The following is a 26,747-nucleotide window of genomic DNA, read 5'->3' as shown; positions in this document are numbered from 1 at the left end:
TACTGGTTAAGGTCCTAATTTTCAGTTCACTGTCCTCAATACCAGTAAGGCATTTCCAGTAAACCAAAAAGACTTAGATGAAAAATACAACATAGTAAACATCAATTGCCATCAATGAAAACACAAATAACTAAACAAAGTCATCCAATCATGCAATTTCAATCTCTTCATCATAATGTTATCACAAATAATCCTTTACCAGTTCAGTCATCATTCTTTGTCTGCATTAGTTATGCCAATCATGCCAATAGGAATAACATAAATTTTTGGAGCTTGGGATGAAAATGACATAGTAGAATTCAAAGGAAAAGCACCAGTAACAGAGACTGAAGTAGTACTTGTGATATCACAAGATGCAGGAGGAATACCTTCATGTGTCTCTTGAGATAGGGAAATACTTGGAATTTTATGCAATCCCTCCTCATCAAATTATCCTTCCTCTTGTACCTGCTCATTCTCTGGTTCATCTTGTTGTGTTCATTTTAATTTTCTTCTTCTTCTCCCTCAACTTCGTCATGGACTTGAGTCTCTTGAGTTGAAAGCTCACCTTGGTTTTTACCCTTTCCAACAGTGAATTTGAATTTAGGACCCTTAGGAGACACGGGATCTTGTCTATTCTTGGTTTTTATTTAAGAATTATTTCCCTTGGGACTTGCAACATCATCTTCAAATGACTCAATCTAGAGAGGTTTTAGCTAAACACTATGTAGGTTCAACCAAACAATACTAGTATCAAGAATCTTCTGAAACCTGGCCCTTATAGAAGTATTCTCATTTTGGGACCATTGAATGAGAGGCAAAGGTAATCCAACAACTTTGTTTCTCTCATATACAGGATCAAGGATGTCACCATCTTCCTCAAGATCTTCAAGAACATCTACAAGATCAAAATTTTCAATCTGCTCTACTGTGAAACAATAGTAATCCATTCTTCAGACATCCTCTTCAGTCCTGCAATCTACCCATACACCTTTGATTCGATGAATGTGTGTGTAGTTTTTCTTAATATTATTCTTTATGCCCCTATAGTCAACTAACTTCCTAGCTTTGAATAATATCATAGTCACCCTTCTCATATCCTCCTCCATGGCACAAGCCTTGTAGATGGAATTGATGGAATATCTCCCTATAGAGATGGAGAACTTAAGACCTTTCTTATGAGCTCCAAAATGACGCTCATGGATTGAAATCATTTGGTGAGCCATCTCCATAAGGATGATTTTATCAGACAGAAACCTCAGGAGCATGAAAGGTTCTCTATCAAAATATCCAATTCTGATATATTTGAAGGTGGGAAATTGAAGGAAAATTTAACCATATTCACTTACCACCTTTCATGTTTCATCTGAAACTCTCTTGTTTTGAATTTCCTTATGAAATAAACACATGTAGTGAGAAAAGAAGGCATCATTTACTCTCCTGAAATGGTGTAAACTCTCTATGAGAGTTAACTAAGAAAATGCATTATCGATGCAATAACATAGACAAGATAAGAATTCATGTAGAATTTCAAGGTGGTAGGCACCTTTGTCAATTATTCATAGAAACTTGTAAACAGAAACTTGACTCTTGTCACCTGTGGTCAATAGACATAGAAAATGCATCATTGATGCAATAACATAGACAAGATAAGAATTCATGTAGAATTTCAAGGTGGTAGGCACCTTTGTCAATTATTCACATAGAGCATCTACAATTTGCTTGCCCCAAAAATTTCTTCTTATTCTGTCTGATGACATGAATGTATCGATACATCCATTTGTGGTAAGTATTGGAACTAGGAAGGCCTTTTACTCTATTGAGAAGAGTCATGAGATCATTGAATTCCTCAATGAAGTCACTGTGGGGAAGAGTCTCATGCCATCTTGAAATTGTAGGCCTAGGGTTCTTTAACCAATTCTCATTCATATTCTTCCTACATTTCTCTGAATCCTTATCAAAATAAGCCACTACTGATTGCATGTCAATATCTGCATATTTATTTTTAGGAGAACACTTGAAAATTGTATCGAATAAGTCTTCATCAAGATTGATGAGTGTTTTCTTTCCATCTACATCCTTCACCGATCTAGTTTTAAGATCATACCTGTTGGAAAGAGCCAACACAAATTCTGGATTTTGAGCTGATATGGGAAAAGCAGCCACCAGATAAATTTAATTGTTTATGGTGGGCTCCATCTTGTAAGAAACAAGTGGCTCTCTTACCTTCTTCAGAAACTCCTCAAGGTCGACATGACCGATCTTCGTGTCTCTGATATTGTCAATATTTGATAACATAGAAGAAGAAGGAAACATTGGATGTATTTCTCGCTTCTTGAACTGCATTGATTTTTTGTTTGGCAAGGGTTCTGATATTTGCAAAGGATGCACTGCAACATGAAAAGATCATCATTTGAAATGATTAGCCCCCATAACAAATTTCATTTGATAGGAAAACTCCATCAATTGATCACAAATTGGTGAAAAATCATCAATTTGTATGTGTGTGCATTAGGTGCAAAGTCCGATTTGGGTGCCTGCAAGAAGTTAAGTCCACTTTTTGGCCAAAAAGTGGAAGTGTTCTCCCTATTTTTTAGATTTTGTCATGTTTGAACTAAAAATTTGACGCACTTGAAGAATGAATCTTGGAAAAAGTCAATAATAGAAAATGTAGTGATTGAAGTCTACTTTCCAAATATGTAATTTATTTTAATACCCAAATCTTAAAAATTAAGTTTGAATAGGAATTACTAAAACCTATAGTTTAAAAGTCACTTTTTAGGACCATACCATGCCCATGTACAACAAGCATAATTTGACCTCAATGAAAGTATTTTTTGGAATCCTTTTGGGAAAATATCTATAACCCAATCACCTTTGATGAGGATATTTTTTGTAATTTTTTTCTGCTTTATTTTTGTTAATTGTTTATTGGGCATAATCATTGTTTTAAAAAATCCTCGTGTACAAAAAGCATAATTTGACCTAAACATAACATTTTTGAATTTTTTTTTTTAACTGTATATAACTGTCTCTATTTTGATGTCATATAATTTTGTTTCCAAAAAATTTAAAGAAAAAAGTTATCAAAAAACTAAAAAACCCTATTATTTAAAGTTTATGGACCTCTTTCATTAGAAATTATTTTTAAAAACAAAATATTAATCCATTTTTTTAAAAAATTACATATTTGAATTCTAGACAATCTCTACTATAATGGGTTTTCATTGTTTAAAAAATTCTAAAAAATTGGTGTTTTGAAAAGGTACAACCGGGCCAAAATTCACTTTTTTTAGAAACGGGATCCCGTTTATCCATTTAGGATACGAGATCTCATTTTGTTTTTTAAAATAATTAAAAATACATTTAGCAAATAGGATCCCATTGTTGGCATTACAATAGAAAGGAGATTGTTGGCATTTCAATAAGGATATTGAGAAGGTTGTTGGAGATTATTCATATAACTGAAGAAGGATGATTACTGTCTTAATAATATTATTTTGTCATTGATGTCAAGAAATTGATTTTCTGATTCAGTATGATGTTGCCATATCTTGAGAAGTATGTTTTGATGAGTATTAAGAAGTTGGTAAGTGACACAAAAAGAATGTGACAATAAAGGGGAGAAATAAGTTATTCAATGGGCAACTATTACCGAGTTAGACAATGATGAGATCATGTTGTTTTGATATCCTACACATGTTGTTGATTATAAGTTTAATATTGTATTATGTCACCAAGCAAGGAAACTAGTCGGTAAACCCTAAGGTACCTAGTCGGTAAACCCTAAGGTTATCGATATCAGTTAAAGAAGGCAGAATGTCTACCGAGTGAAGTTCAGTATTAACCGAGAAACAACTAAGTTATAATAGATCGCATTGGATGGATAAAGGCATTATTTAATGAAGGATGTTGATGAGCTGGAGATGAATAAATGATTGGTATGTCGCGCAAGAAGTTTGTTGAGGATCGACGACATGGAAAATACAGGAGGAAGATCTACAGCACAAGTTCCAAGGAAGGAATGCAAGTTCCAAGGCGAGGTAAAACATTTTCAGATCAAAGAGTACATTGAACCTAGTCAAGTTTGATGATCTGGTGGCTAAGATTGATCATGGGAAATGTGATCAAGGAGATTAAGCGGTTAGAAATTGTTTATAAATAAGGAATTATTGATAAACAATGTATGCACAGTGATGCTACAGGAATGTTTACCAAGCTCAGAAGCTTGAAGATCTGATTGAAGAACAGATTGAGAAGCCCACCAAGCCCATCAAGGGACTAGATAAGTCTTATGACAATATTGTTTTGATCAAATAAGAATTTGCTTTAGCATTTCAGATGTGAAGTTGTAGATATATTTATTACTGTTATTTATTTTGTAAATGACAGGAAATCTCTTAACCGAGTGGACCTAACAGTCTTATTTATAAATCCTCTAGCAAGGTAGCATTCTAAATGAGTGTTTGAAATCCTTTGACAAGCTCACTTCTAACAAAGTGCAAGACTCTAACAAGTCTGAGGGAAATCTCTTAACCGGGTCACATCTAGCAATGTGTTTGTATTCTTTAACAGGATTTGCTTTTAACCGAGCATACTCTAGAAGGGTATATTTCTTAGTGGGTCCAAAATTCCTCAGTGGTTTTTCCCTATTTGGGTTTCCATGTTAAATCTAGTGTTATATGTGTTGTGATGTTATCTGTTCATGAGTTTGAATGTTTTACAGTTTTGGTTATGTATTCAGAAGTATAAGCTACTGAGGTTGAATCTGTTGAATATATTGAAGATTAAGTTTGTATGATTCACCCCCCTCCCCTCTCATCTTATTTACTATTAGAATTAGAGCTTTACAATTGGTATCAGAGTTGTGGACTCTGGAAGAAAAGTTTAAAGGTAGTTGAGGTAAAGATCCAAACATGTATAAAAGGGATGCACCAAAGCTGAACAAGTCATGTTTCTCCACATGGCAGAAAAGGATGAAGCTGCACTTATCAAGAATTGGAGAATATGCAACATATTATCTAGAGAATGATTACATAGCACCTAGCACCAACCCAATGACCTTGGAAGAGATAAAGGAAAAGCAAGAACATATTCAAGCTATGATTGAAATAACATCAGCATTGACCAACTCAGAGTTTAATGATCTAGAAGGCTATAATGATGCAAAAGCAATGTGGACCAAGCTCATATTTGTGTATGGTGGTGATGAACATGTTCAAAGAGAAAAAGTAGATAGTCTAAGAGGACAAATTGAATCCATGAGAATGAATGAAGGTGAGAACATAACCCAATACGATACATGGTTAAAGGAAATTGTCAATCAAATTAAAGGAGCAGGAGGAACTATTGAAGAAAAGGATGTAACAAGTAAGTTGTTGAGAACCCTTCTACCTTCTTATGCCATTCGAGTCTCTGCAATCAATGAATTAAGGTCTATACCAAACATGTCAGTCTCTTTGGATGCCACTATCAGTAAGCTATATGCATTTGAGTTAAGTAATTTTCATAATAGTAGGTCTTCGCTAAATAAAGTAGAATCTGCATTCACTTCTTTTCATATTAGTGAATCTGATGACTATAATGATAGAATGAATAAGTATTCTGAAGGAAATCACAGTGGAGCAAGTGAGAGATTTCATAAAAACATGGAAGAAGTACACAAACTATATGAGGAAATCAGAAAGCAAGAAGAGTTTGAAGTACTATTGGCCAAAAGGTTACCGAGAGGCAAAGGTAAGTATAAAGGAAAGCTACCTTTAAAATGTTTCAATTGTGATAAAATAGGACATATGGCTTCTAACTGCCTTGACAAAGAATCTAGTGAAAAGAGAGAATACCGAGAAGATAGACATAAAGACAATCACTACAGAGGACACCGAGACTTCAGAAGGAGAGACAGAAAGACATGCCTAGTAGCTGATGAAGAATCCAATGATGATAAATCTGATGAAACTGATACAGAGGAAGTTGTTTATGTGGCTATTAAAGATGGATCAGATGAAGAAAGGTATGAAGAAAAAGCCCTAATATCTCACATAAATAATAATGATTCTTGGATCATAGATAGTGGATGCTCACATCACATGATAGGTGATAAACACAAGTTTGTTAAATTAGAAGACTATGATGGAGGATATGTAAGATTTGGTAATGATGCACCATGTCCAGTGAAAGGTAAAGGATCTATAACACTTCTTGACAATGCTAAATGTGATGATGTATACTGGATTGAAGGTTTGAAATACAATTTGTTGAGTGTAGCACAGCTAAACAATACAGGATACCGAATAGAATTCCAGAAGGGATGTGTCAAAGTTCATGACAAACATGGAAAGTTGGCTGCTATCGGGACACAAACAAAAGGTAATACATTTCATCTTGACTCAACTCGGAACAAATGTCTATATGCAAAAATAGAAGATACCTAGTTATGGCATAAAAGGTTTTGTCATGTAAATTTTGATAATCTGATCAAAATAAGTAAGAAGCACCGAGTAAGAGGTCTACTGAGCCTAGAAAAACCTAAGAATGCTATGTGTCGAGGATGCCAGATGGGTAAGATGACAAGATCAAGCTTTACAAGTAAGTCCTACACTTCTAAAGGAATTTTAGATCTAGTACACACTGATCTTTGTGTTCCCATGAAAGTTCAAAGTTATTATGGTGACAAATGCTTCATATTATTTGTGGATGATTACTCAAGGATGATGTCAATTATGTTTTTAAAAGAAAAATCAAAAGCTTTTCAAATGTTTAAATGGTACAAGGCAAGAGTTGAAAATGAAACAAGAAGACAGCTAAAATGTCTTAGATCTAATAGAGGAGGAGAATTCACTTCTGATGAATTTAACTTATTCTACAATGATCATGGTATAAAAAGGCAAGTGTCTGCACCAAGAACACCTCAGCAAAATGGGATAGCTAACAAAAAAAATAGATCAATTGTAGATTGTGCCAGAACCCTGATGATAGAAAAGAGGGTACCTCAAACATTTTGGAGAGAAGCAATCAACACTGCAGTTTACACCCTGAACCGAGTACAACTAAAGAAAGGAACTATGAAGACACCATATGAAATCTGGTATGACAAGAAACCTAATGTAAGTTATTTTAAAATCTTTGGAAGTAGATGTTATGTTCACAAAGATGACAGAAATGGAAAGTTTGATCAAAAAAGCGAGGAAGGAACATTTCTTGGTTACTCTTCTAGAAGTAAAGCAATTAAATGTCTGATCAAATCATCTAACAAAATAGTAGAAAGTGCAAATGTGAAAATTGATGAATTCGCTGAAAGAAATGATGAAGGAAATTCCAAAGAACCAGAAAATTATGAAGAATTTGTTTATGTTCAACGGAGAAGTCCTACCGAGAAAGTTGCTGAAGAAAATGAAGATAATATCCAGTTACCAAGTGATGAAGAAGATCATACAGAGCCTACCAAGCCTATATTAGCCAAATATGTCGGAAGAAATCATGCATCAAGTCAGATTATAGGAGATAAGGATGATCCAGTGATGACAAGGAACAAACTGAGACAGGCACGTGTCTGATATCTGAATTTGAACTGAGAATAGTAAAAGAGGCATTTAACAATAAAGATTGGGTAAATGTTATGATAGAAGAGATTGATCAAATCAAGAAGAATAAACATGGACATTGGTCCCAACACCGAAGGACAAAAATGTAATCGGTACAAAGTGGATTTTCAAAAACAAGCTAAATGAAAAAGGTGAGGTCATTCAAAACAAAGCAAGACTAGTTTGCAAAGGTTATGCTCAAGAAGAAGGAATATATTATGGTGAGACTTTTGCACCTATGGCTAGACTTGAGGGAGTAAGAACATTGTTGGCATATGTTGCTTTCAAAAATTTCAAGGTATATCAAATGGATGTTAAATCTACATTTTTTAATGGTATACTAGAAGAAGAAGTTTACATTGAACAGCCTGAAGGATTTGTTGAAGACAAGAGTAAAGATCAGGTATGTAAATTAAACAAAGCTTTATATGGTCTGAAACAAGCACCTAGAGCATGGTATGAGCGACTGCACTCTTACCTAATCAAGATTGGATTTATAAGGATAAGTGAAAATAGCAATATGTACATGAAGAATGATGAGGACAATGGAATACTGATCTCAGTCATATTTGTTGATGATATTATTTTTTGTGGAAATGATTCTCTATGCAAGAACTTTGGAAATGAAATGTGCAAACAATTTGAGATGTCATTAATTGGTGAGATTAAGTATTTTATAGGTTTACAAATACTGCAAATGAAAGATGAGACTTTCATTACTCAATCCAAGTACATAAAGGAAATCTTGAAGAAATTTGGAATGGAGGATTCTAAACCTGTAAGTACTCCTATGACTACTAACTGTAAACTATCAAAGAATGATGAATCTGCATCTGTTGATGAGACACTTTACCGATCTATGATTGGAAAGCTGCAATATGTTGTTCACAGCAGGCCGGATATAGCACATGCAGTAGGAATAGTTGCAAGATTTTTTGCAAATCCCAAAGAAACCCATATGACAGCAATCAAGAGAATTTTTAGATACCTGAGAGGCACTGAAGATTATGGCTTAGTATATGAAAAGAGAAATGATTTTGATTTAAAAGTTTATACTGATGTTGATTGGGCAGGAAACATTGATGACAGGAAAAGTACAAGCAGTGGAGCTTTCTTCTTGGGAGAAAGACTAGTAAGTTGGCCTAGCAAGAAACAAGGATGCATTTCACAATCAACAGCTAAAGCTGAATATGTCATTGTAGCATTGAATTGTACAAATATATATAGAATGGATCAAGCAACTGTTGGAAGGTATAAATGAGAAAGTTACCAATCCAGTAACTATATTCCGTGATAATACTAGTGTCATTAACATTTCAAAGAATCTGGTAATGCACTCTAAGACAAAGCATATCTCTATAAAGTATCATTATCTTAGAGAAGAAGTTCAAGAGAAAAAAGTTGTGCTAGAATATATCAGTTCAAAGGAGCAAATAGCAGACATCTTCACAAAGCCACTACCAAGGGACACTTTTGAGTATCTCAGAAGCAAGTTAGGGGTCCTACCCCTATCTTCTACTCACGCACAGAGTTTGGTGAAAGCATCAATTCGATGACTCCATCGAATATTATTTGTGGATTGATGTTGATTTACGCACTTTAGGAGGTTTTCTAAAGGTGTGCAAGAAATAGTGATTGGAGACAAGTTGCTCTAACCGAGACTGAGATGATACATGTGTAACACAGCAAGGAAATTACTTCAAAGGAAGAAATCATGAATTAGTTTTTTTTTCTTTTTGGCATTGTTGTCAAAGGGGGAGAAGACTAAATGGAGAAGATAATAGCAAACCAATGACAGGGGGAGAAGACTTCAGGAGAAGGTTCGATCAGCTCAAGGATAAAAAGAAAAGTCTATATAGCAATCTGAATCTAAAACAATTGGAATAAATCAAGTTGGTATTACCATTCAATTGTGGGTTTTGCCATCAATGCCAAAGGGGGAGATTGTTGGCATTACAATAGAAAGGAGATTGTTGGCATTTCAATAAGGATATTGAGAAGGTTGTTGGAGATTATTGATATAGCTGAAGAAGGATGATTACTGTCTAAATAATATTATTTTGTCGTTGATGTCAAGAAATTGATTTTCTGATTCAATATGATGTTGCCATATCTTGAGAAGTATGTTTTGATGAGTATTAAGAAGTCGGTAAGTGACACAGAAAGAATGTGATAATAAAGGGGAGAAATAAGTTATTCAATGGGCAACTATTACCGAGTTAGACAATGATGAGATCATGTTGTTTTGATTGTTTTGATATCATACACATGTTGTTGATTATAAGTTTAATACTATATTATGTCACCGAGCAAGGAACCTAGTCGGTAAACCCTAAGGTTATCGATATCGGTTAAAGAAGGCAGAATGTCTAGCAAGCGAAGTTCAGTATTAACTAAGTAACAACCGAGTTATAATAGATCGTATTGGATGGATAAATGCATTATTTAATGAAGGATGCTAATGAGCTAGAGATGAATAAATGATTGGTATGTTGTGCAAGAAGTTTGTTGAGGATCGACGACATGGAAAATACAGGAGGAAGATCTACAACATAGATTGAACCACAATAACCTAGCACAAGTTCCAAGGAAGGAATGCAAGTTCCAAGGCGAGGTAAAACATTTTCAGATCGAAGAATACATTGAACCTAGTCAAGTTTGATGATCTAATGGCTAAGATTGATCATGGGAAATGTGATCAAGGAGATTAAGCAGTTAGAAATTGTTTCTAAATAAGGAATTGTTGATAAACAATGTATGCGAGCAAATGTATGCACAGTGATGCTACAGGAATGTTTACCGAGCTCAGAACTTGAAGATCTGATTGAAGAATAGATTGAGAAGCCCAGCAAGCCCATCAAGGGACTAGATAAGTCTTATGACAAGATTGTTTTGAGCAAACAAGAATCTGCTTTAGCATTTCAGATGTGAAGTTGCAGATATATTTATTACTGTTATTTATTCTGTAAGTGACAGGAAATCTCTTAACCGAGTGGACCTAACAATATTATTTGTAAATCCTCTAGCAAGGTAACATTCTAAATGAGTGTTTGAAATCCTTTGACAAGGTCACTTCTAACCAAGTGCAAGACTCTAACAAGTCTGAGGGAAATCCCTTAACCGGGTCACATCTAGCAATGTGTTTGTATTCTTTAATAGGATTTTCTTTTAACCGAACATACTCTAGAAGGGTATATTTCTTAGTGGGTCCAAAATCCCACAGTGGTTTTTCCCTATTTGGGTTTCCACGTTAAATCTAGTGTTATATGTGTTGTGATGTTATCTGTTCATGAGTTTGAATGTTTTACAGTTTTGGTTATGTATTCAGAAGTATAAGCTATCGAGGTTGAATCTATTGAATATATTGAAGATTAAGTTTGTATGATTCACCCCCCCCCCCTCTCATCTTATTTACTATTAGCATCAGAGCTTTACACCCATTGTTGGTATTATTTTCATTGATGTCAAGGGATGCCAAGAGGTTGTAGAGAGGTTGCAGAGAAGCAGGTAGCAAGTGTGCATAACACGAAAATAAGTGATGTGCATAACACATAAGTTATGTTATACAACTACACAAATTTTGTAGGTTGTAGATGAACGTGGGTTACTGAGTGCAAATCAGCGTTGGTGTTGATCTATATATGCCACATAGTGCACTGGTCCCATCGGGTTTGATACAAGGAGACAATAGATTTAGTTTTGTTCATTCATGGTAGTTCGACCAGTATGGTGGTTCGATTAAATGGCCTCGGTTGCTTTTCAAGGCATCATGTTTTATTGGAAAGGCCATCTCAGATTTGAGTGGTCCTCATCTGTTCACATGTTGGCAGCTCAGTGGTTCACTTATGTTGTGTTGTGTTCATGTGGGACCCATCATGAATGAGTCGGCATCCCAATACCCAATGATGAGTTGGAAGGTAGCAAAATGACCCTGTGGGATAACGAAGCCAGAAGAAAATGGTTTATCTGGCTATCATGCATCCGTGAAGACCAAAGAAGAAGGGTCGCATGGGGATAAGAAAATATAATGCGGTTGTGTCCCCCACTATCCCGCAACACATATGACCAAAGAAAATTGGTCATGCAAGATAAAAATGCTAAGGGAGAGATGTCTCCTGCTATCCCGCACGAAGTGAAGCCATAGTAAAATGAGCTCTCGGGGAAACAAGAGATGATGTAAGGGATGGCCCCCGCTATCCCACACCACTCAAGGTGTGTATGTGATGGTAATGCGGGATAAGACAATGAAGTGAATGGAGGATCCCACTATCTCGCAACCTGCAGTAGCATGGAAGGAAGATCTCACGGAGTGAGTAGAGGCAGAAAATAGTGCATCCCACCAACCTGCATGGGTAAAACAAGCATGTGAGCAATGATGTGGGGCAAGTTAAAAGGCAATATGACGTGGATCTCGCCATCCCGTAGTGATAGAATTTAAGGTCATTGTGACCACCAAAGATGTTTCAATCGACATGTTAGCAGCCCAATAGATACAGTTATCCATTTGGTGGTCAACCAAGCTTGACCAGATGTTTTGGATGCCAAAAATGAAGACATGTGGCTCCCAAGTGGTCGAGAATGAGATTTGATATGCAGAGGGTGGTGCTTGGAGATATTTTAATGAGGTTATTATCAACCTCCTCAGGGAAGGTCGATAGAGGATGGAAAATGCATTAATGACGACCGAGTTGTAGATGGTCGATGGGCTCAAGGAAATCGATAGAGGCAAAATGAAATTTGTTGGATAGATTAGGGTTGCTAAAAATAGCAACTTAGTATAGAGATCTTTTAGAAAAATAGAGAAGAGTCATTTAATACAGGTGGTCGACCCAGGAAAGAAATCCAGTCTACTGCAGACTGAATCCCAGAAAGGAAAATGAATTAGTTGCATTATTAAAGGGAAAAAAATTCCTCGATGTAGAGCTCATGGTGCAGGACTGTAAATGTGATTCAACATCAGTAGGTGTGGATGTTGAGACAGAGATAGAGGTGGAAATAAAGACAACTCCACCAATTGATGATAGACTGTTGTGAAGAGCTAAAGAGAGGTGTATTGTTGGAGAGAGTTGACAGACTGTAATCTTCAGAAATAGAGAGAGGAAAGAAAGACATCCACGGAGAGAAACAAAGAAGAAGAGACAAAGGAAAAAGAAGAAACAAAAATGAAACTTTAGTAGATAGAGAAAGTCATTCTTAAGATATGAGAATCTTGTAAGTGTTAGAAAATTCATTTGTAATAGGGCTTTAAAATTGTATTGTAAACTTGATCAATCACTATAAATTTCTGAGTCAATGCCCAGAGAAGGGGTAGGTTCTCCTTTGGTTGATTGCTCATAAAATCAGGGGTTTGTGCTCCTTGTGTTGGTGCCCTAAACATTATAAATTGTTATTTATTGTGAGGCTGGATTGGAGAAGTAGACTCCAGTAGCTATTCTCACTGAGGTTTTTCCCACATTGGGTTGTCCTCGTATATCTGGTGTTGTGGCTTGTCTTTGTGTGTGTGTGTGATCTCAATTAATTTGGTAGCAATATTAGCAAACATAGTTAAAAATTTAAAATACACTAATTCACAACCCCCCCCCTCTTAGTGTCCACTTGTGTTCTTCAATTGGTATTAGAGCCTAGATTCCCCTGTAGTAAAAGCTTTCTCTAGCTTGGGTAGATTTTGATTATTGAAGACAATGGCTAGGAATGAATCCTCATCTTCTAAAGCACCTATGTTTGATGGCACCAACTATGCCTTCTAGAGTAGAAGAATGGAGACATATTTGTCCTCCCTTGGCTTTGATGTGTGGATGTCAATTACAAATGGATATATTGTTCCTCAAGTTCCTCCTACTGACCCTGATGCTAAAAGGGAATATGAGAACAATGCACAAGCTAACAATGTAATCTTAAGTGGTCTATCAGATATAGAGTTTGTCAAATTCATGCATTGCACATCAGCAAAAGAAACTTGGGACAAGCTGCAGAGTGTATATGAAGGAGATACCAAAGTGAAAGAAGCTAAACTGCAAAATCTTAGAACTCGGTTTGAAAATCTAAAAATGAAAGAGGAAGACAAGATAGTTGATTATCTACAAAGAGTGGATGAGATTGTGAGTGCTATAAGAGGACTTGGAGAGGATGTTAATGATGAAGTTACTTTCAAGAAATTCTTGAGATCATTAACTTCAAAGTATGACACAAAGGTCTCTGTTATTGAGGAAGCCAAAGACTTAGAGATATTCTCTATGGATGAACTATTTGGCTCCTTATCAGCTTATGAAATGAGATCAATAGGAGGAGAAATTTCAAAGAGAGAGGTTGCCTTAAATACCACACAAAAAGGAAAAGAACAAGCTACAAATGAGGAAGAAAGTGATTCTGATGTTGTTGTAGAAAAATTTGTAAGGAAGCTCAAAAGAGGTCTGGGAAAGTACAAAGGTAAGCTACCCTTCAAATGTTTCAATTGTGGCAAGATTGGACACTTTGAATCTAAGTACCCTTATGGAGAAAAGGATGAAGATGAAAAGAAAAACATTAAATTTTTTGGCAAGGAAAAAATGAAGAATTCTTATAAGCCAAAGAGAAGAAACTTTATAAGAAAGAGAAGTCTTTACACATTTGAAGATGATGCCTCTGATGAAAAAAATCCCACTGAAGATTGTTGCAGTCAAGATGAAAGAGAAGTCAATCTCTTTATGGCAAAAGAAGAATTATTTGTTGAACATATTGTTGAGGATGAAGAAGAGGAGATTGAAGTTGAAGTAGACCTTGAAGGTGAACTTGTGAGTGCATTAAAAGAACTTAGAAAAGTGAGAAATTAATATAAAAATTACATGTTTGATGATGTTGAAGAACAAGATCTATTAAACAGGTCACTTGAGGAATCAAAAACAACAATTTCTGATTTGAGAATCCAGCTGGAAGAAGCAAAAGGATGTATGAAGTGACTAAATCAGATTTAGAAAACAAAGAGAAAGAGTATCAAAGGATGGAGGAATAAATTATGAATCTCAGAAAGGAACTTGTAAAGTGCAAAGATGAGCTCAAGGTGAGAATCAAGTATGAGGGAAGCACTGATGTGTTGGATAAAATGTTGAGAAAACAAATTCACTCCAAAGACATAGAAGGTGTTGGATTTGAGGTTGGTCAATGTTTTACAAGTAAGGACTCATTGAATAAAGAAATACAATTTGTCTCCTCAAGTAAAAATAGTAAAGGACAAACCTTCACTATTAGTAAGCCTACTCAGAAGAAGACATGTGCTACTATTACAAGGAATCAACATGTTGATTCTAAAGAAAAATCCAAGATGAATGATGAAGGCTTTAGTAGAGTCAAGGATACAATAAGGAAGAGCTCAAGAAGACCAAACTATGCTGCTCCAAGGGGACCAATGAGAAAAGATTTCAACAATGATTGGTATGTACCTCAATTCTACGGCTACTGCTATAAATATAACACTTATAGTCATAGAATTGTTGATTGTAATCTTATGCATAGGTCTTCTCCTAGTTTTGAAAGTAGAAATCAATTTACTACTCTTAGGGATATGAATTTTATTTGTTATCATTGTAATGGGTATGGTCATAGAAGTTATAAATGTAGGAGAAATGTATCTCAGTCCTACAATAGATTTTTAAATTCATCATTCAATGTAAATGTTAAATGCTATTATTGTCAAAACTTGGGACACATAGAAAAACATTGTAAGCTCGAGACAGCCAAGCAAAAGAATACAGTGTCAAAATTTGAATCAAATGTAAAACCATAACAGAATGGGATAACAAAAAAGAGGGGCAAATCAAATCAAGTTTGGGTAGAAAAAGAAAAGGACAAGGCTGAGTCAAGTTTGAATGTTCAAACTTCCCCACATGCTGAAAGGAAAAACTTGTGCATAGTAGATAGTGGCTACTTCAATCACATGACTGGAGACAAGAAGAAATTTATTAAATTTTAAGATCGGAATGGAGGTTCAATGAGGTTTGGAGAAAACTCATCAATCAAAAGCAAGGGTAAAGGTACACTAAACATTGATGGAAAGATAAAAGCACATAATGTTTATTATGTGGAAGGTCTGAAGCATGATTTTCTAAGTGTGAGTCAAATGTGTGACAAAGGATATAAGTTTACATTTGATTCCAAGGGCTATGAAATTAGAAAAGAACAGTGGTAAGCTTGTTGTCAAAGGAAAAAGGACATATGGCAATGTATATAATCTTAAGGAATGCTTTGAGTCTCAATGTATGATGGGACAAGTTGGTGAGATTTGGCTATGCCATAGAAGGCTTGGTCACATCAAATTTGATAACCTTGTTAAGGTAAGCGAGAAAGGGTATGTAAGACACATACCACAAATTATTAAGCCAGCAAGCACATTTTGTGATCAGTGTCAAAGAGGGAAGAAAACTAAGGTAAGCTTCAAAACAAATGAATACTCAACTACAAGACCTCTTTATCTCATGCATATTGATTTGTGTGGGTCTACAAGAACAAGAGCCCTAAATGGAGAAAGATACTTCATGCTGCTTATAGATGATTTTTCAAATATGACATGGGTCACCTTCTTGCAAGACAAATCACAAGAATGTGAGAGATTCAAGGTCTTCAAAAAAATGGTTGAGAAGGAAAGTGGATACGAGCTGAAATACCTGAGGTCAAACCATGGAGGTGAGTTCACATCCAATGAGTTTGAAGATTTTTGTGAGAGGCATGGAATCAAAAGATAATATTGAGCCCCTAGGACACCACGACAAAATGGTCTTGTGGAAAGGAAGAACAAGGCAGTCAAGGAAATGGAAAGAACAATAAAAAAATGAAGAAAATCTCCCTAATGTTTATTGGAAAGAGGCAGTCCACACTATTGTATACACCTTAAACAGAGTACAACTAAGGGTGAACAACAATATGACACCTTATGAGTTATGGTATGATAGGAAACCATCAGTAAAGTACTTCAAGATGTTTGGCAACAAGTGCTTCATCAAAAGAGATGAAGATGGATTAGGAAGTTTTGATTCAAGAAGTGATGAAGGTATCTTCTTGGGGTATTCCAATCATGGCAAGGCCTACAAGTGCTTCAACAAGAGAATGAAGAAAGTGGTAGAGAGTGTACATGTGAGAATTGATGAAGATTTACATAAAAGTAAAAAGACCACAATAAATCATATTGAAGAATCACATAGTGAAGATGAAGATCAATCTGAGAGTGAACGTGAAGAAGCACCTAGAAAAGCCCCAAACAGATATGTGCAAAAGAATCACCCTGAGGATCAAATTATTGGGAACAAAAATGATGATGTGCAAACTAGAAGGAGAACTAGGAACACTAAGCAATTAAATTTCTTCCTTATGACAAAGATGGAACCCAGTACATATGATGAGGCTAGTAAGAGTGAGAAGTGGATAAAGGCCGAGGAAGAAGAGTTGCAACAAATAGAGAAGAACAAGACTTGGGATTTGGTTCCTTGGCCAATAGACAAGAATTTTATTGACAGTAAATGGGTCAATAGGAACAAACTGAATGAAGAAGGAAAGGTAATAAAGAACAAGGTAAGGCTTGTGTGCAAGGGATATGCTCGGGTAGAGGGCATAGACTTTGAAGAAACATTTGGACCAATTGCAAGGCTAGAAGCTATAAGGATGTTCTTGGCATTTCCAGCCTATAAAGGATACAAGGTTTATCAAATGGATGTCAAATATGCATTCCTGAATGGCAATGTAGAAGAAGAGGTGTACATAGAGCAACCTGAAGTTTTTCAGCTACATGAAGATGAGAACTTTGTTTGCAGATTGAAGAAAGAATTATATGGTCTAAAGAAGGCACCTAGAGCTTGGTATTCTAGGTTGGATAAGTACTTGAATAAGAAAGGTTTCAGAAAGGGAAATGATGACAACAACTTATATATCAAGGTAGATGGAGACCACATGATCCAAGTAGTGGTATATAATCTTTGGAAGTAACAAAGATGTTCTATGCAAAGAATTTGCTGATCAAACACAGTCAAAGTTTGAAATGTCCATGCTTGGACAGTTGTCATATTTTCTTGGTTTGCAAATATCACAGTAGAATAAAGGCATATTCATCTCTCAAACCAAGTATGGTAAAGACATGTTAAAGAAATTTCAAATGGAAGACAACAAACCCGTTAGTACCCCCATGGTAACATGATGCAAGCTAAGAAAAGATGATGTGACACCTAGTGTTGATCAGACCTTCTATAGATCCATGATTGGAAGTCTATTATATCTTACAACATCAAGGCTTGATATAGTTCAAGTTGTATGCATGGTTGCAAGATTTCAAGCAGCTCCTAAGCAATCACATGTCAAAGTTGTTAGGAGGATATTCAAGTATCTGCAAGGAATACTTACTTATGGCTTATGATATCCAAAGAAAGGAGATTTCATTTTGCAATCCTATACTAATGTCGATTGTGTAGGATGTGTAGATGACAGGAAGAGCACTAGTGGTGGAGCTTTCTTCCTTGGAGACAGATTAATGTCATGGCATAGCAAGAAGACATAGTCCATTTCATTATCAACTGCTGAAGTAGAGTATATTGTAGTTGCTACATGTTTTTCTCAAGTCCTATGGATGAAGAAAACTCTTAAGGACATTCAGGTAGAGTTTTCAGATTCCCATAACATGTGACAACTCAAGCGCAATTAATATATCAAAAAATCCTATCATGCATTCTAGGACAAAGGACATTGCAATCAAGTATCATTTTCTTAGGGAAATGGTTGCAAACAAAGAAGTGAAAGTTGAATATGTTTGTACTGGTGAACAAAAAGCTAATATCTTTACTAAGCCACTGCCCAAGGATAGTTTTGAGTACTTAAGGTAAAAATTAGGTCTTGTCTCACCCTCCTTTTTCACTTAGAGCATTGATTTGAGATCCATGGTTCAGGGGGAGCATATTATTTCTACACTTCCCACTTTGAATCTCATGTACAATCTCAGGGGGAGTTTCCAAAGTTTTGTAAGCAGTAGTAGTACTTCTCTTTATATTTTAATAATGGTTCATCTAGCTACAAGCAGTAGAGGTCAAGAAGTTGTAAAGAAAGTTTATAATGTATTTCAGATGTGTCATGATTGAACTTGGAAGTTCCATTCATTGCTATAGAAAATTAGTCACCCTTGCCATTATTGTCAAAGGGGGAGAAATGGTCAGAGAAATGGTCAAAGATCTTGGTCATGTTGGCATATGATGAACTAGCATGTTGATATGATGGTAATGTATGTTCTCATTGATGTCAATAAGTGTAAGTGAACTGATATGTAGATTGAAAGAAGTTTGTGAACCAGTATGAAGAAATGCAGTGAACTGGTGTCGGGGTTTCACTAAGTGTGATTATCAGTTGGTAGTCTCAGCTCTAGGGTTTCCGATTTGGCAATCCAACTTGTGCAATGCAACTGATGACATTCTATGATGAGTTAGCTAAGAGATGAGGATGAGATCAAGGTGTCATGTCAGCTTTGTGCATGTGAAGGATTTCCTTGAGGATATTGCATGAGAAGATCGACTGCATTAAAATTCTACCTTGGGAATGAACATTCTTCTTGGCGGTATGAGAAGAAAGCGTGATGAGTTACTAATTCCCATGTGTGGTGAAGAATGAACGATATAGATTGTCTTGTGATTTGTTTGAGATTGTATTGCTCTATGCAAAGTGTTCGGACAATCAGGATTGGACCGCCTGTATTGTAAACCTAAGATGCTTAGGGTTTAGAGTTTATGCTACCAACCTAATTGTTGTCTATAAGGTCAATGATGTTTTTTATTGTAAGTTGTTGGAAAAAGTTGTGTGTGTATTAAAGTGATGAGATACTTGCCAAACTAGTAAGAGAAAACTACAGTGTGATTGCAGAAGTAGAGGAACTGAAAAGGAACTTCCTTGGCATGTAGTGTTGTTATCAGATCAGAGTTTTTACCTGTTGTCTTCTAACCATTTCAACAGTTGGAAAATCCCTTTACTAGGTAGCTTTAACAAGCTTGCTATAAATCCTTGAACTAGGTGACTCAAGATCATTGAGTTCTTTAAATCCTCTATCAAGGTAACCTTTAACAGGGTATATAGCCATCCCTTAGTTGGGTGATCTTTAATAGGATTGGTTCCTAGTAGAACCTTATTGTAAAGTATTTAACTGGACTAGGCTCCTAATAGAGCGAGCTTCAAAAGAGTTCGAAAACAAGCTTGTGGGTATTCATCCCCACTGTGGTTTCCATTTAGGTTTCCACGTGAAAAAATTGTGTGTCATGTGTTGTGCATTTTTCATGTGATTCTTTGTTTGAGTGATTATGCATGTAGAGCTAATGGTTATGGTATTAGTGACACACTACATGCATATGTTTATGGGTGAAGTTGTTATCAAGTATTGAATGTATTTGAAGTGTTCAGACTTATCAGTTTATGTTGTCTGAAGTCTTACTGTGTTTAACCGATATTGCTATGGTTAAGTTCAGGGATGAAGACAACCGGTTGGTATTGTTTTAACTTGATAAGTTGTTGAGAAATTTTTTGTCTAAACTGATTCACCCCCCCTCTCAATACCAGTTAGGGTATCTATTGTTCATCATTATTCATCAATTGGTATCAAAGCTACTCCAAGTCCTTAGTGATATAAGCTTAACCACTTGAGGTAAAAGATCTTGCCTTAATGATGAAGAGGCAAGGTCCTAAGTTCAATAGAGATAACTTCAAAATATGGAAGGACAGAATGAAGATCTATGTCAAGAGTTTTGGTGCTCAACACTAGAGCTATGTTGAGAATGCCTATGTGATTCCCACAAGCACTCTTCTCGATGATCAGAAGAGAGAGATTCAAGAAAATGGGCAAGTCATGGAAGCTCTTATTAGCAGTTTGTATGATATTGAGTTCACTGATGTACAAGATAGGGACACTCCTAAAGATGTATGGGACACATTGGAAACTATTTATGGCAGTGATGAACATGTAAAGAAAGCTAAGGAAGAGAGACTTAGAGGAAAATTTGAAGACATGAGGATGGTTGAAGGTGAGACCATTCAACAATATGACATAAGAATCAAGACTGTTGTTGGAGATATCAAGAGCACTAGTGGAACAATTGATGATGCCACCGTTGTCTGTAAAGTCTTGAGATCATTGTTACCAGTCTATGCAATCAAAGTTGTTTCTATCTAGGAACTAAGGTCTATTGACAAAACCAAGGTATCCTTAGACTCTATCATTGCAAAGTTAATTGCATATGAGTTGAATAGCTATGATGGCAGTGTTCAGAAGATTGAGTTAGCTTTTACAGAATTTGTTACACCAACCAGAAAAGGAAAAGAAGCAAGTACCAGTTATGAATCCATTCAAAGTAGAGGTATGGATGATGAAGAAATTCTGATGGAGTTTGAAGCTCTTCTTTCCAAGAGACTTCCAAAAGGTACTGGAAAATACAGAGGCGAGCTTCCTTTGAAATGTTTTTCCTGCAATAAGACAGGACATATAGTTGTTAACTGTCCTAACAATGACAATAAGGATAAACCAAAGAGGTTTAGAAAGTATAAAGGAGGAAATAGAAGAAATTGTCTTGTTGCAGTGGATGAAGGTGTTATTGATGAAAATTTGAGGATGAAGAAAATGAAGACATAGTATTTGTAGCTATAAAGGAAGAAGTGTCTGACAAGAAAGCACTTGTCTCTCACATTGACAACTCTAATGAGTGGATAATTGATAGTGGTTGTTCTCACCACATGATTGGTGATAGGAGAAATTTTTTGTCTCTAGAAGAATATGATGGAGGTGTTGTCAGGTTTGGCAATGATGCACCATGTTTGGTGAAAGGTAAAGGATCCATCCCACTGAATGGAAAGAGTAGTGCATATGATGTCTACTTGGTAGAAGGTCTTAAGCATAACCTATTGAGTGTTGCTTAGTTGAATGATAAAGGACTCATTCTAGAGTTCAAAGGTGGAGTTTGCAGTAAAATTGGAAAGAGTGGTGAACTTATTACCACCGGTAAGTAGACCAGAGGTAACTTATTTCAGTTGAATGACAAGATATGTCAGTGTCTACTAGCTAAGTTTGATGATAGTTGGATATGGCATAGGAGACTTTGTCATATGAACTATGATAATATTGTAAAGGCTAGTAAGATCAAGGAAGTAAGAGGATTGTCTTTGCTAAACAAACCGGAGAATTCCTTGTGCAGAGAATGTCAACTTGGGAAGATGTCTTCCTCAACTTTCAAAGGTAAGTCTTTTTCAGCAGAAAATTTACTTGACCTTGTGCATACTGATTTGTGTGGTCCTATGAAAACTAGAAGTATTCGGGGAGATATATATTTTATGATTCTTACTGATGACTTCTCAAGAATGGTGTGGTTCTCATTCTTGAAAGACAAGTCTAAGGCGTTCGGAAAGTTCAAAGCCTTTAGAGCATTAGTAGAGAAGGAAAGTGGTCAAAATATAAAATTCCTAAGAACTGATCAAGGAGGTGAATTCACTTTTGATGAATTCAACAAGTACTGTGAAGATAGTGGTATCAAGAGGCAGTTGTCTACCCTGAGGATACCACAACCGAATGGCATAGTAGAAAGGAATAACAGGATTGTAGTTGAAGCGGCTAGAACAATGTTGATCCAAGGAAAGGTTGCTCACAATTTTTGGAGAGAAGTGGTGAGCACTACAGTCTATACTATGAACTGGGTACTTATCAAGAAAGGTAGAGTTAAAACCCCTTATGAGTATTGGACCCAGAAAACTCCCATTGTGAGTTACTTTAAAGTGTTTGGTAGTAAGTGTTACATCAAGAGAGGTGAGAATTTGAGCAAATTTGATGCTAAAAGTGATGAAGGAATATTTCTGGGATATTCCACTAAGAGCAAAGCTCTCAAGTGCAACAATAATAGAACACAAAAAATTATTGAGAGTATCAATGTCAGGGTTGATGAATCCCCCGAGGAACCTAAGGAAACCTGCTGAGAAGAAGTGGAAGATGCACCGGGTATAGCCTTCTGGGAACCAGTTAAGAAAGAAACAAGTAAAGATCCCAGTGTTCATGTACCGGTAGAAGCTGCAGTAGGAGAAGAAGAAGAGGTAAGTGAAGGAGAAGAAGAAAAGCTAGCAGATCAAGCTAGAGTCATTCCTAGATATGTGAAACTACATCATGATCTGTAGTAAATCATAGGAGATAAAGATGCAGGGATACTCACAAGAAGAAAAGTGAAAGAAAACTCTTGCATGATTTCTGAATTAGAGCCCAAGACTTCCAAAGAAGCACTTACAGATGAAGACTGGATTAAAGAAATGGAAGAGGATCTAGACCAAATAGAAAAGAATGCAACATGCTCTCTAGTACCCAAACCAGAACACAAAAATGTCATAGGTACCAAATGGTTCTTCAGAAATAAGCTAAATGAAGAAGGCACAATTTTAAGGAACAAGGCAAGACTTGTATGCAAAGGATATGCTGAGGAGGAGGGAGAAGACTATGGAGAAACCTTTGCTCCTATGGCTAGACTAGAAGGTGTATGAATGCTACTTGCATTTGCAGCATTTAAGGGATTTAAGGTTTATCAGATGGATGTGAAGTCTGTGTTTTTAATGGAATCCTAGAAGAGGAAGTGTATATTGAGAAACCGGAAGAGTTTTCCTTATCAGAAGATAGTAACATAGTGTGTAGATTACACAAAGACCTGTATGGATTGAAACAAGCACCTAGGGCATGGTATGAAAGGTTACACTCTCATCTTGTGAAGATTGGATTTTAGAGAACAAGTGAGGATAGCAACATCTATCTAAAATCTAAAGGTGATCAGATTCTAATCTATGAAGTATTTGTAGATGACATAATCTTTGGAGGAGATGATAAAATGAGTCATGCTTTTGTAGATGAAATGAAGAAAGAGTTTGAGATGTCTTTGATTGGAGAGATAAAGTTCTTCATTATTTTTCAGATTCAGCAAATGAAAGAGGGTATCTTTATTACCCAGTCCAAGTATGTCAAAGAGGTATTGAAGACCTTTGGCATGGAGGAGAGCAAACTGATTGGTACACCGATGGTGACTGACTGTAAAATGACTAAGGTAGATGATTCAGTGTTGGTGAATGAGGAGTACCGGTCAATGATCAGTAAGTTGCACTATGTGGTGCACAATAGACCAGATATTGCTCATGCAGTGGGCATAGTAGCTCATTTTCAAAAATGTCCTAGAGAATCCCACTTGGTAGTTGTCAAGAGGATTCTTAGATATCTGAAAGGATCAGTTGACTATGGATTGTGGTATCCATCTAATGGTGACTATAACCTCAAAGTATATACTGATGTCGATTGGGTAGGTAATGTGGACGACCAGAAGAGCACAGTCAGTGGAGCGTTCTTTCTTGGTGGAAGAATAGTCTCGTGGACTAGTAAAAAGTAGAGTTGTATTTCTCAGTCTACAACTGAACTAGAATATGTGGCAGCATTTATAAACTGCACTCAAGCATTCTGGATGAAACATGTATTGGAAGGTTTCAAAGTACCTGTATCTGAATTGGTGAATATATTTTGTGACAACACAAGTGCAATAAATATTTCCAAGAATCTGGTATTGCATACTATAACTAAGCACATTGAGCTCAAATATCACTTCTTGAGAGAGAAATTTCAAAATAAGGAGGTTATACTACAACATGTTTCCAGTAAGGAGCAATTAGCAGATATATTCACTAACTACTTACCGAAGACTACATTTACCTATTTGAGAGGTGAATTAGGGGTTATGCCCCTTCATGAAGTCAACTAGAGTTGTATGCTCCACATCACTCAGGTACTACAGTGTCAAATATTTATGGATTGATGTGTTGAAGGATTCTACTCCATAGAGGGGGCAGCATAGTAGAGAATGGAAGCTTGTGCCTCCACTTTGGCATTGTTGTCAAAGGGGGAGAAGATATCTGATGTATGGGGAGAAGATATCTAATGTATGGGAAAAGATATCTGATAATGAAGATACACTGGTCTATGATGTCTATAGTTACAATGCTACACTAAGTATTTCCATCAATGCCAAAGGGGGAGATTGTTGGCATATGATGAACCGACATGTTGATATGATGGTAATGTATGTTGTCATTGATGTCAATAAGTGTAAGTGAACTGGTATGTAGATTGAAAAAAGTTGGTGAACTAGTATGAAGAAATGCAGTGAACTGGTATCGGGGTTTCACTAAGTGTGACTACTGGCTGGTAGTCTCAGCTCTAGGGTTTGTGGTTTGGAAATCCATCTTGTGCGATGCAATCGATGACATTTTGTGATGAGTTAGCTAAGAGATGAGGATGAGATCAAGGTGCCACATTAGCCTTGTGCACATGAAGGATCTCCTTGAGGATCTTGCATGAGAAGATCGACTGCATTAAAAGTCTACCTCGGGAATGAACATTCTTCTTGGTGGTATGAGAAGAAAGCATGATGAGTTACTGATTCCCATGTGCGGTGAAGAATGAACCGTGTAGATTGTCTTGTGATCTATTTGAGATTGTATTGCTCTATGCAAAGTGTTTGGATGGTTAGGATTGGACAGCCTGTATTGTAAACCTAAGATGCTTAGGGTTTATGCTACTGACCTAATTGTTGTCGATAAGGTTGATGATGTTTTTTATTGTAAGTTATTGGAAAAGTTGTGTGTGTATCCGAGTGATGAGATACTTGCTAGACCAGTAAGAGAAAACTGCAAAGTGTGATTGCAGAAGTAGAGGAACTGAAAAAGGATCTACCTTCGCATGTAGTGTTGTTATCAGATCAGAGTTTTTACCCGTTGTCTTCTAACCATTTCAACAGTTGGAAAATCCCTTTACCAGGTAGCTTTAACAGACTTGCTATAAATCCTCTAACCAGGTGACTCAAGATCATTGAGTTCTTTAAATTCTCTAGCAAGGTAACCTTTAACAGGGTATATATCCATCCCTTAATCGAGTGATCTTTAATAGGATCAGTTCCTAGCAGAACCTTATTGTAAAGAATTTAATCAGACTAGGCTCCTAATAGAGTGAGCTTCAAAAGAGTTCAAAAACAAGCTTGTGGGTATTCATCCCCACCATGGTTTTTCCCATTTGGGTTTCTACATTAAAAATTTGTGTATCATATGTTGTGCATTTTTCATGTGATTCTTTGTTTGAGTGATTATGCATGCAGAGCTAATGGTTATGGTATTGGTGACACACCAGATGCATATGTTTATGGGTGAAGTTGTTATCAAGTATTGAATGTATTTGAAGTGTTCAGACTTATCAGTTTATGTTGTCTAAAGTCTTACTGTGTTTAACTAGTATTGCTATGGTTAAGTTCAGTAATGAAGACAACCGGTTGGTATTGTTTTAACTTGATAAGTTGTTGAGAAAGATTTTATCTGTACTAATTCACCCCCCCTCTCAGTACCAGTTAGGGTATCTATTGTTCATCATTATTCATCAGGTCATACTATCGTCTGTAGGTGTGTTGATATCAATGCCAAAGGGGGAGATTGTTGGCATTATTGCCATTAATGTCAAGGGATGTCAAGAGGTTGTAGAGAGGTTGCAGAGAAGTAGGTAGTAAGTGTGCATAACACAAAAACAAGTGATGTGCATAATACATAGGTTATGCTTTACAACTACACCAATTTTGTAGGTTGCAGATGAACGTGGGTTACAGAGTGAAAGTCAGTGTTCATGCTGATCTACATATGCCACATAGCGCATTGGTCCCATCGGGTTTGATACTAGAAGACTATAGATTTAGTTTTGTTCTTTCATGGCAATTTGAAAATTATGGTGGTTCGACTAAACAGCCTCGGTCTCTTTTCAAGGCATCATATTTAATTAGAAAGACCATCTTGGATTCGAGTGGTCCCCATCTTGTTGGGTCTCAAATCAACAGATTGGATAGGTTCTAAGGAAATTCCAACTCCTATGATCAAACCCTCCAATTTGACTTGGACAACTTATAGAGTGAACCTATGTGGTTACTAACTCCCTCAAAGGTCTCTTGGTCTCATCGATATCTTTACTTTATCGAAACCTTGCTATAAGTGTTTGTATCAATGTAATGTTTTATCAATTCATCGAAATCTTACTTTTTGATGAAAATCCTTTCATCGCTAAGTCCCTCCATCGTCTTATCAATGTTAGAGTTCCATCGAAATAGTTCTTCATCATCTGGCCTTTGTACTAGCGTCAAATTTCCTCTTTCGGTAAAAGAAAAATAC

Source organism: Cryptomeria japonica, chromosome 5 (assembly GCF_030272615.1).
Source record: "Cryptomeria japonica chromosome 5, Sugi_1.0, whole genome shotgun sequence".
Lineage (NCBI taxonomy): Eukaryota > Viridiplantae > Streptophyta > Pinopsida > Cupressales > Cupressaceae > Cryptomeria > Cryptomeria japonica.
The sequence above is the reverse complement of the archived record's forward strand: the minus strand, read 5'-3'. Positions refer to the sequence as shown.